This window comes from Danio rerio, chromosome 4, assembly GCF_052040795.2.
Source record: "Danio rerio strain M-AB ecotype USA chromosome 4, GRCz13ab, whole genome shotgun sequence".
Taxonomy (NCBI): Eukaryota; Metazoa; Chordata; class Actinopteri; order Cypriniformes; family Danionidae; genus Danio; species Danio rerio.
In genome coordinates this window covers 12,430,788-12,452,141 of record NC_141024.2, presented here as the reverse complement: position 1 = coordinate 12,452,141, position 21,354 = coordinate 12,430,788, and the positions used below count along the sequence as shown (strand labels likewise).

The 21,354-nt window shown below is 34.7% G+C and overlaps 1 protein-coding gene across 6 annotated transcripts in view; it reads left to right on the top strand.

Annotated features, from left to right (window-relative positions):
• The window catches only part of abtb3a (ankyrin repeat and BTB domain containing 3a), a 207,940-nt gene that overhangs the window by 114,316 nt on the left and 72,270 nt on the right, over nucleotides 1-21,354 (top strand). For 2 of the 6 annotated variants that reach the window (XM_087247119.1, XM_087247117.1), the window contains exon 4: nucleotides 7,092-7,147. The exons of the other annotated variants lie outside the window; for them this stretch is intronic. The gene's annotated coding sequence lies outside the window, so the exon portion shown is untranslated. The remainder of the gene's footprint in view (nucleotides 1-7,091; nucleotides 7,148-21,354) is intronic. 6 annotated transcript variants of the gene reach the window in all.

The following is a 21,354-nucleotide window of genomic DNA, read 5'->3' as shown; positions in this document are numbered from 1 at the left end:
CACTGATAAAACAGACAAAACAGCTACATTAAATTCAAAATGACGATTTCTGTTCCTCATCATTCTCTTTTCAGATGAGATGATAGGCCAAATCAAAGCTTACCATGGGCCAACTTTGGCCCGCGGGCCCTAGTTTGGACTTCTCTGTTCTATAGTATAGAGAGTTGGCTGGCTGTTTGCTGCCTTGAAAGAAAACTTCCTTCATTACTGCTGTAATGGATCCTCATAAATGGCTGCAGTAAATTGAAAGCATCTCTTCATGTACTGTAGAGAGCTTTACACTAATGGCATGATTTACTCATGGTTCAATCCATACTGTATATGATGTGGTGCAAATTCTATCCAAACATTATCAGTATTAAGTGAAATATGTGCACGGTAGTATTTTTGTTTGCTTTTTTATGAAAGTAAATAAAATATTTAGATTGCTTCTAGAATTGTGGATGACGTGTGGACTTTTGCAACAGCTAAAAACTAATGATCAGATGTTTCAAAGTTCTTTTTACATATAAAGAAAGAATGACAAATAACATTCATAATAAAAAGGGAATACTGTTTGTTGGGCCTTTAGAGTTTAATTTAGAGCAAAAATGATAAGCCCACTCGTGTTGTTACTGTTGTTTCATATCGATTGGTTTTGGAACGTCTTCTGTTCTAATGTATGTTTTTAGGAAATAAAAAAATTTGCCCAATTAAAAACTTGTTCTTTAATTAACCTTCTTAAACTCAATAGTATTGAACTCAAATTCTTCTTATTGGCTCAAAAATACAATAGCAAAGTCAAACATTTTCTCAGTGATGTTAGATACTCTCGAATCTCCTTTGAATCAGATAAAAAAGTTTAAGTGCCAAGTTTGATCAAACCTTCTCCTTTAAAGCTCATATCTATAACATTACTCATAATATTAATCACCTTCGTCCTGTCCTTCATTGAAGACTACCTCTACTCTTGTGCATGCTCTCATAACATTACAAATTGACTATTGTAATGCCTTATTCTATGGGCTTCCTTCAAAATCATACAATAATTTTTGCTACTGAATGATATAAAATGATTATGAGAGTATGCAGAGCTTACTGTTATAATTTTAGAATGTACTTGTTAGAAATTCCACTGCAGCAATATTCTAGGAGTGCATTTCAATGAAATTTACTTGCAAAGAGACTTTGAATTCAGTTAAAAATGTTATTTAAAAAAAAAAAAAAAAAAAAAAAACAGGACATACTTTTGCTTCTGAACCACATTCATCCACAAAGCAATGAGCTAATAAACCTGCTTACTCAAACTGAAAGCAAATAAAAAATGCTTTTATTATCATTCATTAGGCAGCAGCCCAGGCACCACTGCTGGAACAAAACAGAAAACAAACCCTTGCAGTCTTTCTTTGATTAACCACTTAACGTTATCCACATTTTTTGGATAAAAAATAATACATGTCATATTGTTGCCAAGATAAGTTCAGGTTTATGCGAAACATAATAATAATAATAATAATAATAATAATAATAATAATAATAATAATAATATTTATTAAATATTTAATGAAAAACTCCAACAATTTTATCCAGAAATTCCAAAATTTCATTGTATTTTTTTTTTTATAAGAAACACTTTTCACACTACCGCCAGTACCTTAACTTCCATAATGATCAGCACATCCCAGTGGATCGTATTTCCTCATATTTATTCTGCTCATTACTTTTGGCAACGTCATGTTATTTCTAGGGCTCATCCCAGTGCCTCTGGCCTCCACAGAATCCCTCTATGGCCTGTGAATGACAGACAGAGATTGTGTTTTGCTGTCAGGATATAGATGAGAATAGAGGTATAGCACAGGGGACTCTGAGACTGGCTATAATGGAGGGTGACGAGAGTGGAAAATGAGCGGAAACATTAAGACGAGCTTGAGCTAAAGATGCCGGCTGTGAAAAAAACTACAATCGTAAACTGCATCCATAATTTTAATAAGCCTCCGGTTGTACTGTGTTAACTGTGGAACTGACTGAGCTAAAGTTCTTATCCTTGTGAGTGCGGCAATAGAAAAGCCACTCACATTAAATTAGATGAATTTATGCCAAAGCAGTAAACAAGGTGAACATTGTGCCAGATGCATTTTTGTGAAGAATTTCGGGGATATTTCAAAGGTTAAAAGGTTTAGTTATGGTGTGAATTACAGTGCAGTGTTCACTGATGATATCAATAAACCAATAATTAGTTTTATTGGATATTACAATAATGGCAGACATCATTTCTTAAAGCATTGGTAAACTAATAAAAGCATTGCTAATAATAATAATAATAATAATAATAATAATAATAAAAATAATAATAATAATAATAATAATAATATTTTTATTGTTGCGTTTAAACAAATTAGTCATTTTGTAGCTGTCAGTATTACAAGTATAAATGTTTGAAAAAGAATTATCTATCTATCTATCTATCTATCTATCTATCTATCTATCTATCTATCTATCTATCTATCTATCTATCTATCTATCTATCTATCTATCTATCTATCTATCTATCTATCTATCTATCATCTACCTACCTACCTACCTACCTACCTACCTACCCACCTACCCACCCATCCATCCATCCATCTATCCATCCATCCATCCATCCATCCATCCATCCATCCATCCATCCGTAAACAATTATATGACCAATTAGTCCTGACAGCAAATGTTTTTAGGTCATTATAACTAAGTTAATCAGGTTCTAACTTAATGGACTTAATTTGAAGCTGTTTTAAGTCAGTTTAACATAATATACATCATAAGGTTAATTTCATTTAGCCTAGAAAATTAAGGCAACCAGGATCTTTTACAGGGTATCTATCTAAAATGTGGCATCCCAGTCAATCCCTGCTTTCCTGAGTTAATTTAACCCAAAAAGCTGGGTTGGTGCATCTATGTGGATCTTGATTGTTGCATTGATTAAACTCTTAGCAGCAATTAATAAAAAAAATAACCCAGGTTTGGGTTATATAGAACTACCCAAAAAATTACCCAAATATCTCAACCCAATATTTGGGTAAAAAAAATAACACCAGATTTTTAGAGTGTGTTATTCCATTCAGTGTGTATCTTTTTAATAACCTAAATAGAAAATGGAAAGAGAAGTCAAAGAAGGATAAATTAGAAAGAAAATGTGAAGATTAAAGGAAAGACATTTAAGTATTATAAAAAAGTTAATGTAACAGTGTATTTACATGACAGCAATACTAAAATGATCAACTAAAGTGCCACAATTTGAGTTTTTCCAAATTCCAAGTTTGCAACTTTCCTTTACATTTCTGAAAAGTTTTGCAGACATACAACAAGTTTGGTAAAATAATCTCAATACACACATACAGTATCTACAAAATCCAAACAACAAAAACACTATAAACAGTCACAATTTTGTAGTCCTACCCCTCGAAATATGATGTTGTTTAGATTATTGGCTAATAGTTAAAATCAAAATAATAGTTTTAAATCTTTAAAAGCTTTAAATCTGCTTCTAAAATTTTTTTTTTTAAATTGCTTGTAAAATGTTTTGTTGTTGTTGTTGTTGTTGGAAACTGATTTAAAAATATCTAATATTAGAGAGCACTGATATATAAAGCACTTGCATTTTGTACTGATGAATACACAGTCCAGTATGAGGGTCATTTTTTGCTGGGTACTCCTGTCTTCTCCCCTATGGCCTGGCATTTTCCTAGTTCTTCTCTTGTTCTTGACCCAAATCCGTCATATTGCATGGTAAACATCCCCGTCAGTTCTTTCCTGGCTCCCTGGGACTTATCTGTAGGCTAAGAGCAGGATAAAACCGCAGCCTGTTTTCTCACCGTCGTAATTACTGTCACCATAAAATGAGCCTGTTTACATCACTCAGTAAAGTGCAGGACGCAGGGGTCCGAGGCCCAGTGGTTCTGGGTCACAGCCAGATTGTGATCACCAAGGTTAAGAATTGATGAAGATGGGCCCTTAAGTGCCAGACAGAACCGGAGGCTGTATGAGCAGAGGAGCGTCTGCGTCTCTCCGGTGTGTGGGGTCTGCCGGGTCTGTTTTGTAATCGGTTTTTCGAACTCTTGTCTGGTGTCTGTGATTTGTCAGTGCTGAGGAAAGTGGGCCAGCGTCTCTCCCACTGCCTCTGCTGGAGCTGTCACGGTGACAGCGCTGAGCATTAAACTATCAAAGCGCAGCAAGGAGCTCCAATGCCCTCCATAGTTACAGAGCGACATTTCTGGACATTCGCATGATAGATGATGAATTAATGTTTTACGCTTGGGGCTGGGCTGATCTAAAAGCATTCTGTTTCTGACAAGCAGTTGCAGGAAATATTATAGATTTAACATTACTCAAGAAATAGTTGCTGAATATGATCTTTTAAAATAAGTATGGTCAGCAGATTTCAGTAAAATTGAATTCTGCTGCCATATAAATTTGAATTTAAAGAAATAGATGTTTATATTTTAATATAAATATTATTGTTAGTTGTAGATTAATGATATTTCATTTCATTTCGTTTTATTTTATTTTATTTTTATTTTTATTTTTTTTATTTATTTATTTTATTTTATTTTTTTTCATGCTCAAAAGGGCTGAATTTATTTTGGAGAGTTGGAGAGTGGTACGGAAAAGCCCCAAAGAAGCGTAACTCCCAGATGGTTGCATGGCCAGTTCACAGGGACTGAATTTATTTGGTCAGACATAACATAAAACTTAGTAGGTGAAAAATTATTACAATTTAAAATTACTGTTTTTATTTCTTATTTCAAAATGTGACTTTTCTGTAGTTGTTATTTTAATTTAAAGTTACATTTAAAGTCAGCAGCCCTTAGGCTTGTCTTCACTGATCTTTCATAAAATAATGACATAATTTCTGACAGGCCTGGAAATTTATATTATATTATTCAAGAATAATTAGCTGAATATTTAATTATCTGAATATTTTAGCATGATAATTTTTTTGTGCTTGGTCAGCAGATTTAAATAAAAGAAGCCAGCAATGCTATCAGAGAGGTTGTGTCTAAGGCTTTACAAATGCAAGTGCTAGAGAGAAATTCAGAAAGCCAGGATTTAAAAAGTGGTTTTGATGCCTTTTTCCATAGACGAATAATAATATTTTTTAGCTATCATTCCATATTGGACAGCTTTTTCAATTTGATGGCAGAACCAATGAAGTGAGTCAGACCAACCAAAAACAGCAGTTGCTGGATCAGGGGTCAGGTCACAAGAATAAGCCTTAGAGTAGTCCCTGAAAATTTCGCTTTTATATATATAAATAAATTATGCTTTTTTATACTTTTTTATGCTTTTTATATGAATTAGCATTGTAGATTAGTTTTATATAATAAAATATAAGTTTATATTCCATAAAAGTTTAATTAAAAGTCATCAAACATTATTCCAGTCTTCAGTTTTCATATACGTATATTAAATGTATAAAAAAATAACTGAACTAATAACTTGGTGTCAAACTTTCATGGACCATATCATAAATTGTTTATGTTATATATATTTATCAAGCTATAGAAATAAATTACAATCATGCTTTTCAAAAGCAAACAATAGCTAGATATCAAAAAATCTGGCAATTGTTGAGTAATATGGTAAAGTTTCAGAAATGTCAGAACATGTGAAAATCACTTGCTTTTTGTATTCATCCCCCTCATCAGTTTATTCTTGTACACCTTTCTTTTTTCTCTCCCTTCACTCTCACTAATTCATATCAAATGGAGTGGAGTAGGTCGACCTGTCAAACGAGCTCAGCCCCCTGCAATAATTAAAGCGAGTGTTGCTTGCCTGTGGCAGAACTTGCCGGAACCCGCTTGCATGGCAGAGCAGCGAGAGGGGAATGAATGTGCAGTGGCACAGAGGAAATAGACCGAATAAAGCAGCGTTTCAGATGGAGAAACACGCTTGGCTCAGTTCAGCTAACTGTACATTCACCTCTCTTCAACTCTCAGGGTTCCTCTACTGCCAGAATCTTCAAAAAACACTCAAAAATAAATACATAAATAAATGATGTACTGTATCGTGCATTATATGCCAGTATCAGTTTTTGAAAAGAAACAAATTAACAAAACACCAAGCAGTCACAGATTTTGTAGTTTACAAGGAGATAATAAAAGTAGTTAACTTTAAAAGTTTGGACTTTTGCCAAAATGTGCTGTTGCTTAAATTGTTGAGTAATAGTTTACATGGTGATAAAAGTGGTTAACTTTAAAACTGTCTTTAAAAGTTTGCTTATTTGTTCTTTTTTTTTTTTTTTTTAAATGTGTTGTCTGGTAAATGGATGGCCAATATGCATAATTTTTATTGAAACTGGTGTACTTAACTACTTATACATGTTAAATGAGCATGCACTCTTAAATGCCACATTTCAACTTAGAGTAGTGTAAAAAAAGAATTTGCCCCTTTACTTATTTCTTATAAATTATTTTTGGCACACTTTACTGTTTCAGATCATCAAACTAAATTGAATATTAGTCACAGACAACACAACCTTTTCCAGACTGGTAGATCTCGATTGTTATCATTATTTGTTTTTAAATTTCTTTGGATTGCAGCATGACGTCTGGCTTTTGAGGATCTTTTGGTCTACTTCACTTTGGCAGTCAGGTCCTATTAAAGTGATTTCTTAATTGCAAACAGGTGTGGCACTAATCAGGCCTGAGTGTGGGTAGATTAATTGAACTCAGCCTTAATAGACAAGTTAAGTTGTATTTTAACAGACACTTTTTAACACAAATGTACTTTGTTTTCCCAAAAACTCAAAAAACTAAAAAAATAAAGTAAAAACTCAAATTTAAAACATTATGATATGTTTGCTTGTGTTATTTTTGACTAATATTTAAATTTGTTAACCTGAAATATTGTGACAAAGTGTGACAAAGAAGAAATCAGTAAGGGGCCAACACTTTTTCACAACACTTTCTTTTGCTCCCCTTACTTATTTCTTATTTTTGGCATGTTTGGCACACTTTAATGTTTCAGATCATCAAACTAATTTAGATACTATTCAAAGTTAACTAAAGCTTTTCTAGACTGCTAAACTGGTACAATTATTGTCGTTCTTATTTGTTTTTTAATTTTTTTAGGATCTCAGAATGATGTCAAGCTTTTGAGGATCTTTTGGTCTACTTCACCTTGTCAGGCAGGTTTTATTTAAGTGATTTCTTGATTGCGAACAGGTGTGGCAGTAATCAGGCCTGATTACTTGATCTAGATTAATCAGAACTCAGGTGTGATAAAGCAGAGTTATGTTTTAACAGACACTTTGTCATAGGGCTATGTAGTTTTGGACTTTGTTTTCCTTTAATACAAAAAAACTTTCATTCAAAACTGCATGACATGTTTACTAGTGTTGTCTTTGACTAATATTTAAATTAGTAAAAAAAATTTGAAACATTGAAGTGTGACACATGCAAAAAAATAAGAAATCAGTAAGGGGGCAAACACTTTTTCACAACACTGTATATATTTAAAAGTCTCTAATATTAGCCCGTATTCTACCAATAAATAAAGCACTTGCATTTTGCACTGATGAATACAGTTCAGGATGAGGGTCACTTTGGTTGGGTACTTCTGAAATCTTGTCTTCTTGAACTCTGAAAGCAAATGAATTCATGCAGAGGTCTGGGTTACTGTCTAATTTCGGATTATAATGAAGGCGTTTAACTCTCAAGTCATGTCTTTTCTTATGTGAATCTTAATTTAGCACAGCTTTCATTTCATTAGCAGCAGGGAGCAAACCAAACAAAGGAAGAGAATGCAGTTTTTCTTCAAGGGAAGACTTTTAACCTGTCTTTTCTGTACATTTTTGCTCATCAGAGTGTGTCTTGAGGAGCGTTGCACCTTGGAGGTGCATTTCAGTTTGCTTTTCTCTAAGCTGTTGAATAGGGCATGATGAAACCTGTGACTGTGACACCCTATCCAAGAGCCAGTGACTTCAAGGACATTTTTTGCTGCCAGACAAATTGGAGTAAATGTCAGCTGAGAAACAGTAATTGCTGCCTAAAGGTTAGGCTAATTTCCACATGTTCGGGCATGTTTTATGGTATTTTCAGAGGCCTTTGGGACACACCTAGTCCTTCGTTTTGTGTCGTATCTGTCTGGGATTAAGGCAGAAGACGTGTTGTGTTGTAAATGTTTCTTATGTAATGTTACGGTTCATTTCCTAATTGTAGAACAGCAAGACCGTGAGAAAATCAACAAAGCAGCCTTCAAATCCTGTATTACACCTACCGGTAGACAGCTACTTACCTCACTGTAGGTGGGAACCTGTAATTTAGGCCTCATTTTATACCTAGTTTAAATTTATATATATACAGGTATAAAAAATAATAACAGACCACATGGAAATGATCAGTTCTCTCTGTATTTACCTTTTATATTGATATATTTTAGAAAAAAAACACTGATTACATTTCTTACTGATTTTAAACATAATTAAAAATAAAATTGTTGTAATTTAAAGCTAATTAAATGATGCCATATTTTCATGTTCATATTCGTTTTTACGCAGCACAATAGTGAGTTAAAATAGCAATATTTGGTGGAAAAACTCTAATAACTTATTGTTATTAGAAATGTATAGAATTAAACAAAAAAAACATTTTACTCAAACACATAAATCTTGCCAATCCAGAGCAACTGAGACTTTTTAAGTGGTGTCTTTTTGGTGTCTCAGTGTAAAAAGTGATTAGTTTAGACTTTGCTTTAAGAAGGTAAGTAAACATGTTGTCTTAAAATTATTAAGTAGATGAACTATATGTGCATAATTATAAAAATAAAGTTATGGCAACTCAACAGTTACAAGGTAAAACTGTTTTAAACTGAAGCAACTTATCACATTTTACATTGATTTACTTTAATCGGGGTGTGCACTTCTAATTTGGGATCTATACCACTGCTGTTATATACATATTTAATACAATTGAATTCATTAATTTTTTTTAAAAAGTTTTTAAGATTTCCTTAATTTATTTAAAAAATGACTTACTACTTCTTACAAATCTTCTTATGGCCTCATGGGATACTAAAGTGTCCATCAAATGAGCAGGTAGTCAAGTCAAGTTAAACTTTATTCATAGATCTCTTTACAAACACAGAAGTGAGCCAAAGTGATTTACAGAAAATATACAACAAAATAAGCATAATAGTCTTTAAAATACATAAAATACAAGAATATATATATATAGCTAAACTACCTAAAAAGCACATAAATTGAAATAACCAGGTCTTAAGATCAGGTTTTAAATGCCAATAAAATCAAATGAGTTTTAAGAGCTGATTTAACTGAGAAAGAGGGCTGTCTTATGGGCAGCGGAAAATCCTTCCAAAGTCTCAAGTCAGTTTCAGCTGACCTGAGAGAACAAGTGGGCCTATAGGGGTGTATCAGCTCAGAGATTTAAGGTGGGGCAAGACCATTTAGAGATTTGAAAACAAATTAAAGAATCTTAAACTGTGATCTGAAATGAACTGCCAACCAATGAAGCAAAGCTAACACGGGGGAAATGTGGTCATATTGGCAATAGCTGTCCTGCTACTCCCCACATACAATGCACTACAGTAATCTAACCGAGTGCTCATCAAAGCATGGAATATCTGTTTTTTTTTTTTTTTTTTTTGGTATATTGAATTATTTTTGCTTGTCTAAATTGAAAAAAAAAATACTACAGCTCTAGTCTTATCATCAAATTTAAAACCTGAGTCAAATTTAACCCATAAAGTTTGTGACTGTAGGCTTAATATGCTGAGCTAATGAACCCAAATTGAATATAGGAGTCCCAACGGTACCTTCAGAAACCAAAAGGTACTATTATATTTTGGGACACAATTTTCACATATTATATTTTGCCTATTCTATAATTGGGAAGTATTCAAATTTGGATGAAATTCCGTGGATGACAACCTTTCCTAGTTAGCAGCAGAAAACGTTTATTTTAAATCTGTATCTAAGATATATGTTATCTCATTGTCAGCATACATTGAGTAGATGGCAATACTGTATGTATATATATGAGTGTGTGTCTGCATTAGTTTTCTATACTAGCAGCAGGTATTTTTATAAGAGTGCACTATAAATTCTTCACAGTCTCTGGCCTCAGATTAGTGGCTCCTCTTCCGTGTTCTGCAGACATATGGCCACCATCTGCTTGATCCTGGCCGCATCAAGGTACACACGCTGAGCCCCAAGCAGGGGCCTCTGGGTCATGTTAACTCATAAGATGGACCATCTCACCAGCAACATGAACAGAATGTCAATTTGAAGACGTTTACATTTAATCAAGTTAAAATGTGTGATTATACACTTTGGCTAGTTTTAAATGTGCCTTGTTGATTCTTTACTTTAAAGGCATAACTCACTAACAATTCTGTCATCATTTACTCACCTTTGGCTTGTTTCAAACCTTTATAGGTTTCTTTATTCTTTAGAACACAAAAGAAGATATTTTGAAGAATGTTGGAAACCTGTAACAATTTCCTTCCACAGTATTTGTTTTTCCTACTATGAAAGTCAATGGTTACACATTTCTTCAAAATATATTCTTTGTTGTTCAACAGAAGAAAGAAACCCAAAAAGGTTTGAAACCACTTGAGGGAGAGTAAATAGTAAATGTTCATTTTTTGGGTGAACTGTCCTTTTAATGTAGTTTCATAAGAAATAAACATTTGAAGTTAGTTTTGACCTGGTTGGTCAGGATTGAGAAATAGTAAGAATTAAAGCATAAACCCAAGAGAAAGCAAGAGTTGCTTTTATGAAAGACACAGCCTTTGTTTTATGATATTTTTCTCGATTCTTTTTGGTCTCACGCAACTCTGTGTCACAGCCTGTCTTTTTACAATTCCCTCAATCCTCTCATCTTCCATCTCTGTCCTTCCTCCGCTCCCTGTAAAGCAGATAAGAAGCATGCGAGGAAGAGTTAGGGTTGCAGATAGGTCAGTGAGTGTGGTTTCGCCATTGGCTTTGAAATTTGTGCTTCTTCCCAAGAGTGACTGGCTGATGCTGAGGCCTGCAGGCCAAAGGGTATTTACGTCATGACCTCATCCAGACCATATTTTACATGCACTTTGCAGCTTGTTGCCCACTCAATGTTAATTAGCTGAACAGTCTTACGTTGGCATGGAACATCTGTGCATACAGGCCTCCTCCACTTACAATTTCCCATACTATTTTGCTTCTCAAGCATGAAATGAAAGCAAAGTTACATCAATCAGTCACCAAGCATATACAAATTTTTACACATTTAAATTCAATAAATGTGTGATTTAAATAAATTGTTAATCATTTTATTCAGTGTGTTAGATGTATTACAAATTTATGGATGTCTTTTATATCAAATCGTAAAAATATATTAATTATTGCATTTGAAATGAAAGTTCAATAATTACTTAAACTTATTTGCTATGCTGTCATGGCATCTTATTGCACATTATGACTTAGCAATATTATGACACTTAAATAGTTTGTGTGTATAATACCCATTGTATAATACTCATTAAGGTGTCATAATGCCAGTATGATGCCTATTACGATGCCATAACGCAAAATATGACATCATCATGCCATTATGAAGTTGTGACGTCATATTATGATGCTGCAATACTCATTATGACATCACAATGTCAATACAACATCTTGATATTGTGTCGTCAGAATACTATTATCATATCATAATGTAATTATGACATTCTAAAACCCATTAGGTTGTATTTATATCAATCCTGATTGAAAATGTAAATACTTTCTTGGCAAATGTGTTCTATTAGTACATTTGTACAATATAAAGGTCTGTTATTTAGCATTTAACGCCTATCTAGAGAGAAAAAAATATTCTTTCAAGTGTGTTTAATGTAGTAGGTTTCTTAGGGCTAAAACCCAGTCAGGTGTATGTTGTTCAAATGTAATATGTTCTATATCAAAATACGTGACCCACAAACCACGCAGAGAACAAGAGGGCCAGAAGATATAAGCGTTTTATCTCTTTTCTGATTGGTTGGTTTTGACTCCATGGCTTCTGCCTGTTGTCCTCTGCCGGTATGAGTCAGTCCAGGCTCACAGAGCACAGATGGAGAGCAGGAGCATGTTGCAAAGCAGCGTGGGACTTTCTTTTGATCCCATTATATGATGTGAGCAGTGTTAATGATTTGGAGAGTGCCGGTATGTTGGGGTGATTTGTAACATTTGTGATTAAATAACCTTTGCAGTTCATTGACGACTGACTCAGCCAATGTGTCACTTTATTTGCAGTAATCTTATGTAGTGTTGGGAAGCGAGTAACCAATAGTAGCTACATTTTTCTGTAGCTTTCTTTTCAACATAGAGCATGTTTTCCACTAATGAGCTACTTTTTTAATTGAGTTGTGATGTTTTGTTGTTGTTTCTGTTGTTGTTGTGATATTACTCTGTGAAGTAGCAGTCAAATGCACTCTCCTCAAAATGTCCTTTCTCTCTCTTAAAGATTAAGAAGTCATTTGCTTTTGCGAGCTTAAATTGTTCATTCAGATGTTTCAGTTGAATGAGCCAGTGTCAGACAACATCTTTTCCCCTTCACTATTGCCCTTACGCTTAGTGCTTGGTCACAAAAGAAATACTGTTACTAAATAATGATTTCTCTAATCAAAATAGCTTTTCTCAAAGGTGAAGGAAGATTTTTTATAGCAAAGCAAGGTCTCTTAAGCTTGTTTATTGTTCATGTGCTTTTATAATTGTGTCATTTATGGGTTTATCTCCCCCATCAATAGTGTCTGAAACATCAATGACACTGTTAATGGTGTCTAAAACATCAATGTTTACAATTTTGAGGGAGATAAACCCGTAAATTACTGAATCAAATGCTGAATCAAACACATTACTTATTTTTGATTGCAGCAATGATTTCAGCAATAACAGTTCAATATGGTGAATTAAACTGCGGACACTGAATGCTTAGAATGAAATGTAAAAGTGTAAGTTTACATACCCTGCCGTACATGTGCAGTTTTGCTTGTTGAGGATTACCCAGGCCTTATGTAGCCGTCTTTTTTTCTTGTCTTTGGCTAGGCAGAAGCTCGGTTTTTAGCATTACAAAGTTGTGAATCTGGTAATTATGGAACATTATTTCTTGCACATGACCACACAGAACAAAATTGTAAGCTTCCAAATACTTGTAGGCCTTTAACTTCTCTCTTGGAGTTTCAATAAGATAATCACTTGGATCTTCAATAAGAGGGTTGTAGATTCGGGGCTGGATGCTTGACCATTTCATCTTATCCAAATCTATTGGGAGGGTGCTATCACAAATGGACCTGTCAGACAAATACCGCTTACTTTAATGTTAATTTTGCAGAATCACTGTGCTGATCACTGGATGACGAGCTGTAATAATACACTGAAAGCATTATGTAAATAATATATATAATATGTAATCATCAATATAACTTATTTCTAAGACAACAACAAACTCTGTACTGCATCAGATGTCATTCCCTCGCTGTAAATGCTAACCCTCCCGTTTTTTTTTTTTTTTTTTTTTTTTTTTTTTTGCAACCTCACTGTGCGCGCATCCTGAATGTTTTTCATAATTGATTCGTAATTTGTCTGTGGCAGGAGTTTTGGGAGCAACTTCTGTAACAGGAAGGCTGAGCCAGAGGGTGTTTGCATTGCATAGTAAAAAGGCATTTGCATTCACAAATGATTGCAAGCCAAATTGTGAAGATTTTCTAAAAATATAGTTACAGACAACAAGCTTAATCTAGGATAAACATTGGTAGGGATTTTACAAGTTGGAGGAAAACGGTCGAATGTTCGTGTTTCAGTAAAGACACTGATATTTCTTCTTATAAGGCAAGTTAAATTACATTTTTTACTGCATGTAAGGCTGTTGCTGTCCATTTTCCATGTCTTCTTTAACATTCATACAGTATATATTATGTCACAACATTAGATCAATTGATCAGAAGAAGCACAATTGTACAAATCCTTAAAGAAACTGGAAAATTTGCTCAAAAGTCTTCATCATCTTCTTGTGATCAGATCAGCTAAAATACATCTTAATGAAAGGTGTAAAAAAGGCCCATGCTTTTACATATGACAGAAAATTAGCTGAAAATGAAAAAGTATCACTTATTATATTAGTAATGACACAATCAGGGATTATAAAGCACCGTGGAAGAAAAGGTGACTTGAGTTCATCTGTGCATTTATAGTTATGTAATATAATGTGATTTGTGATTTGAAAAGGCATGAACATTTTACAGATTTCCATCACTAAATACAAAGTGAAGTGATTTTCTGGAAATTCTAACCATCAAATAATTTTTAAATGATGGCGTCACAAGATAAGTACGTTTCTGAATGTAAAATAAATCATATAATTTTGCAATTATCCACTGAAAAAGACATTCACTCTGTAAATAGCTCCATCATGTTTACTTCATTGTAGTGTATCTAGATGGACTGTAGAATGGCTTTACATTATTAGTAGCTTGTAGCGTGAGAAGCTACAGTTTCTAAGCAACACCACCAGACACATTCCTGTTACAGTGGCAAAGTGGCATTTCCTTGTGACTTCTATTGCAAGAGACAAAAAGGGAGCACAAGCCATTTGGGTTTTCTGCACCCTGGAAAAAACATGTCTGCATGTGGGCAAAAAGCTCTGACCTAACGAAAACCCACAACCGTTAGTGAGCCATTAATGGGTTAATGTGGAAATGGAATTGAAACACTCCCACAGCAGAATGAAATGTCATCCACTGATAGAACCGTTGGCCAGAATTGCTGTGGTTTGGAATTTCAGTGTCCTTTTCCTAAAAGTAATCTCCTCTGTCAATCATCATTCACACAGAGGCTTCACCCAGGCCAGTGTCGCTCAATCTTTTTACAGTCCCAGCATGCTTTGCGCGCAATCTAAAAGCAAATAATATTTTGCAATCATTGGTTTACTGTAAAATATGTGAAACACTATTTTTTTTAACAATTTGTGTTCAAGGTTTTGCTAATTTAACTTGCTGACTTCATTTAAAAGTGTCAGGAAAATAACCTTTTGGCAATTGAAGTACTTTTTCAAAGTTTAAATGAAATATGTTATAAGCAAAATAATTATTTTTAATCTTTCAGTCAATTTAATGTTTCCTTATACAGTAAGGACACAATTTTCCAATATTCTTCAATGCTTAAAATACATAAAAACAAACAAACAAGCATGTTTTTTTTAATAATAAACATTTTAAAACCACAAAAATAGACTATAAACCATTACATATTTTTATTTCAAATGTATAACACATTTTACTGTAAGTATTCATATATTTGTGGAACAATCACATAGATCCCTGTTGAACTACACACACATCACAAACTACCACTTTCAGAATGCATTGCACCAATCAACACCTGCTGCAGCTGTCCATCATCCCTACACTCACACACACAGACACACACAGCTGCAGTGCATTCCACTTAATTACCTGGGCTATGTATTTCAGTTTGTCTTCCCCTTTCGTTGTCTGTAGTTATTTTCGCAATGGTGTGGTCACACTAGAGCAGGGGTCAGCAACCATGTTCCTAAAGAGCTACCTTCCTGCAGAATTCAGTCCCAACCCTGATCAAACACACCTGAACCAATTAATAGTACCTAAAGCAGCACTAGATAATTACAAACAGGTGTGTTTGGTCAGGGTTGCAACTGAAATGTGCAGGAAGGTAGCTCTCCAGGAACAGGGTTGGTGACCCTTGCACTAGAGTTTGTGCTTGTGAAATTCTGTTGTATGGTGCTTTGAAAAGGGGCGGGTTTAAACAAGATGATTAGACATTAAAAAGCGAGAGATTGCTCCATGTTTTGTCCAGAGAGGTCTTGGTTTGATCTTTGATTGGTCTCACGCAATCATGTGATGCGATTTAGCTTGTAAGAGTTCACCAAGCTTGAACTTTCCAACGCAGTGAACTGCGAAACTTGTCGCACGAGCTTGCGTTTCCGGTCTGACGCATTCGCATACGTATGAATGGAAGTTTATAGGGAGAAAAGTGTAGTGTGACCCCAGCAACTTTACTCCAATGATGGAGTAAGTTCCCTAGTTTGTACTATGTGAAGTTTATTTATAAACTAATTTCGAGAGGATCAGGAATTCTCGTCAATTCCTCGAGATCTACCTGAGCTCAAACTCCCCTCTCGCTCTGCAAACGGGAGGGAGCCCCGGGCTCGAGGATCTCATCAGCTCAGGGCTCTCTCCCGGGACAGCATGCCAAACTAGCTTATTACCAGTCATCAGCTAAGTGCAAACTCTTGAATTTTATTTTGTTCTGGGTTGTTAAATAAATATATGTTAAATGCTGCGAAAGGATCCTCACCTGCCTTCGCACTTCACATCGGCTTGTAACAATTTGTATGATGTAAAATAAACACAAATCAACATAATATATGAAAATTGGGGCAAACTATTTATACAGTACACACTACTAGACTGTATAAACAGTACATTATGTATTCAAATATTGCATTCATTCATTCATTTTTTTTTCCGGCTTGGTCCCTATATTATTCAGGGGTCGCCACAGTGGAATGAACCACCAACTTGTCCAGCATATGTTTTACGCAGCGGATGCCCTTCCAGCTGGAACCCAACAATAGAAAACACACATATACTCCTGCATTCACACATACACTACGGCCAATTTAGCTTATTCAGTTCACCTATAGAGCATGTCTTTGGACTGTGGGGGAAACCGGAGCACCCGACGAAACCCATGCCAACACAGGCAGAACATGCAGACACCACACAGAAATGCCAGTTGACCCAGCCGGGGCTTGAACCAGCGACCTTCTTGCTGTGGGGCGATCTTGCTACCCACTGCGCCACCATGACGCCCATTGATGGAATTGTTAGGAAAAAAAGCTTCATGCTTAGATAAATATGGTTGAACTGGTTTCCAAAAAGTTCTCTGCTATCTCATTTTAGCTTTAATAAAGTTTTAAGCCTTGATTGTTAATGAGTTTAAATTACATTGACCTTTCACTTTTCTCACCTTTCATTTAGAAAAGAGAATTTTCAGCTTTACATTACATAATGTTTACTAATTGAGCTCTGTGGATACTGTACCAGTCAGTAGCACGGCCCTCATTAAAATCTCCACATGTCCCTTGTTGATCATATTGCTTCAAGCTGATGTAAAATGTCAGAATGGCCAAATGTTGCCCGTATCTGGCGCAGCTGTGAACCAGTGTGTGTTATGTTGAAGGGGGCATTCACCTCGGTTGTCATGGTGAAGGAGAATTCGGACAGCTTGAGGAATGTTTTAATGATTTAGCACTTGAGGCATAACCCTGTCTGTCTACACATTTGAACTCTGATTGCACGTAATGATATTAATTCAGCATTTTCCATTCTAACCCAATGGATGTTGTATTGAACTGCAGCCGCTTCTTTTATTACATGATCAATATGTGGTTTGCAACATATTTCATAATGTTACGTGAGACGGTTTTGCTCTAAAAAGAGATATACTGACTCCGGCTTCTGCATAATATTTATGCAAAGGAGCAATACCATATGACCCACTTTCTACAAGTTTAGTGGCTCGTGACTAAATATTTGAGACTTTTTTAGCTTACAAAATACCAAAGTGTTTAATTATGTCTTTGAAAGCATTTTTAAATCATTTTTATAAATATAATTGCATAATTCTAGTGGTAGTTAACCCAGAAATGGAAATGTATTCACCTTCAATTCATTCAAGATGTAGTTGACCTTTTTTCAGAACATGAGCAGAACATTAACAGCATTTTTTAAAATCTTAAATTGTGGTCCTTCATGAATCATAACATTCAGGCCAAATGACACTTCAAGAGTTAAAAAAAATATACAGACAAAACTAAATGAAGCAAAAAAATAATAATTATTACTTTTAATCCACAGCCTTGTAGTTTTAGCCAGTAGTTTTGAGCATGTTTACAACAGTGGACTAAAACTCATAATTGAGTTAAAGGGCACCTATGTTACCTCTTTTTTAAAGTCTTTTGTGTTTCCTGAATGTGTCTGAAAAGTTTCAGCCCAAAACACCCATCAGGTTTTTTATTATTCCTTTCAGAATATCGGATTTTCTGCTTTGCACACATTGTAGCTGTTTTTGTTGCCTGTGCCTTTAATGCTAGTTCTCCCCGCCCACCTTTCTCACATGCCTGTCAGAGTGTGCCTCAGTCTCCAACTGCATCAGATAAAAAGCACAGTGACAGACATGAAGGAAGCAGATCTCACGAAACGTTTGTGAAAAATACTATTGTAAAAACTTTACCAATGATTATTTGATGTATTTGTTGTGAAGTTAATTCAAGCCTTTCTGCAACGATGAGTCACACACAATGACTTTACAAGGTTCACGCACACACATACAGCAAACACACATACAGCTCATGTGTTTAACTTTGCACTGTTTCTGCACAATAAATGTGACAGGATACACAATAATTTCCACTTTTGTATGGATATCTGTTATGTTAATGTACAAAATGTAACCAGAATTAACATCCACAAACCGGAATTAAAGTGTCTTCTTTTATAATTGTACTATTATGCGGCTGTGGTGATGATTTACAAGAATTTTACTTTATTTACTTACTTTATTTCAAACATGCACTGTTTTAAAAATGTTTTAGACTTGTAAAACTCATTCCTGATCACATTTGATGATGATTGATGATCATAGAGAGCTGAACAGATGTTTTAATCCCAGTTGCTTTGCGTACGTCCTGTCATGTTGCGGTGGGCCTTAAAGTGGATGGGATTTGGAATATTAAAAAAGTGACTTATTGTGTTTCTATCACTCCCATATGACTTTGGACACACTATGACTACACACAGTTAAGTCCAAACAGCTTCCAAAAGAGGATTTTCCTCATAGGTGCTGTTTATATTTTTTTACAGTATAGTTAGCTATATCCAGGATAAGAACACACATTAAAGTACCTGTAGAATGTTAGAAGCTAAAAATTTATGCAACATTTTTTTTTGCCTAAATTTTCCATTTAATGTACAGTAACTGTGATACTGATTTTTTTTCAGTAGTTTATAACTGTAAAAGAGGGCATCACCGTGGCACAGTGGGTAGCACGATCACCTCACAGCAAGAAGCTCACTGTAAGAAGCGAACTGTAAAAGATCTCTTTTAAAAAAACAACAACGTACATTTGACTTGTACAATTATTCAAAAATGGAGCTGCCTTAATTTCTATTTTTGCTTCATAGGTTATGAAGATTTTGTCTTTGCGTTTATGGCTATTTTTTATAAGTTTGAAAAATGTACCTAGATGTTTGGCAGAAAAATTTGGGATGTTTAATCGATGCCGACACTTGGACACACATTTGGCAGTATGCTGGCAATATATAAATCTGCGATGGAACTAAAGAGCAACAGTTCAAACTTTTGCATTGTCTACAAATTACCCCATCATGTAGATGTAAGTTTAATACAAATTATTCTCCATTTTGTTTAAAGGGCAAAGTTGAAGAAGGTGATTTTATTCATTATATTTGGAATTGTATATATATATATATATATATATATATATATATATATATATATATATATATATATATATATATATATATATATATATATATATATATATTTTTTTTTTTTTTTAAAGGCAATTGGGTACAGATTTGACAGTCCAATATTTAATACAAAATTTAATACAAAATTTAATAATAATAAATTTTAGACAGACAAATCTTTTTGTTAGTTGTTGCTGATAATAATTTGAAGAATTATTCAAATGTTTAATTGGAAGTTTTTTCATTTTCTTACCTATGCTGCCCGCAAGAGTATATTTCTTAAATTTATATCTGATAAACCACCGACACTGTCAGAATGGCATAAAGTAATATTTGATCGTATGTCATTGGAATATATTACCCACTGGTCAAGGGGGGAAATTATAAACTTATTTTATCATAGACCTTGGTTAATTTATGTATTCTTTTATTATTATTAATATTACTTTGTGTATTTTTTATTTGTCTTCTTTTTGCTCTTCAGTATGTGCTGTGAGGATGCTGTGATGTTGAGAAATTTGTTGGTTGTTATCTGTGGTTAGGACTGCAAGGTGGTGCAGTGGGTAGCATGTTCGTCTCACAGCAAGTAGGTCGCTGGTTCGAGCCTCGGCTGGGTCAATTGGAGAAAATTTTACTGGCACACACTTGAAAACATACCCATACTGTAAGTTCTGCAGCTTAATGAGTAAAACTTTCACTGCACATTTTCCAATGTTCTTTGCATATAATCATTCCTTTAACCCATGATTCATAAAGAAATGCTAAGCTGTCTTGTTTAATAGCAAAAAATAGACATGCTGTGAATATTTTCAAACACCTTGACATGATCAACTCAAGTACTAACTCTAGTTAAATATAAAATCCCCTTTTTTCTTACAATGCATATGACATATCATTCAAGTGGAAGGTACAGTAGCAGGACCCCCAAATTTTGAGTTTTTGTCACTGTGCATTCTGTATGCGCCCACCTTCATATCCAGCACATCCCCGCCACCCCTACCAGTCTTTCCACCAATCACACGGCGGCTGGGCAGCTCTGCCCTGTTGCTATGGAGACTTGGCTCTTAATATTCTGTTCAAGTCTCACTCTGATAAGAGACCGGCTGTGCACCGTAGAGAAATCGATGGGACTTTCCTCCAGCAAATATACAGCAGTGCAGCAAGGGAGGGGGGGAAAAAAAGAAATTGAAAGCGAGCTAAAGAGTTTTGTTGCCTTTTTTTTTTTTTTTGTGACACCACGCGAGTGAGTCGTTCCCCCCCTTAGGATACTTTAATTTAGTTAGAGGAACAAAGCTGCACTCAACCTATTTGAATTGTAGAATAATCTTATTGTTGTGTCACATTTCAATTTTATACTTTCCTTAAAAAAAGTTTGATTGTTGTTGTGGAATTAATCTGCATTCCTGATAGTCTGTGACTCCGTATGTGTGTGCGTCAACATGAATACATTTTTTTTTCCCCCCAAATAGCGTATCACTTCAACAGCTGCAGGAAATCAAAACAAAGTGTCTGAGTGCGCACTCAGGAGCAGAAGTGTGTTTCTGTCACAGGAAAAGAATGGGACATATTGATTGTAGATCTAATCATTCAGTGCAGAGCTGACAGGAGATTTCAGGCAATGCTCGAATATACCACATTGCTCATTCTTGCCAGATTACGCCGGTTACAAGCAAGCCAAGAAAGAGAACAATCTGTTGTTGTGTGAAAACTGTGGAAAAAGAACTGCATTGGCTGCTGTGCGCATATGCAAATCTAACGTATACTCTCCTTCACGCCATTTGTGAAAGACGATGCAGTTCAGTTTGAGACTGCATTGAAAATCAATTTTAA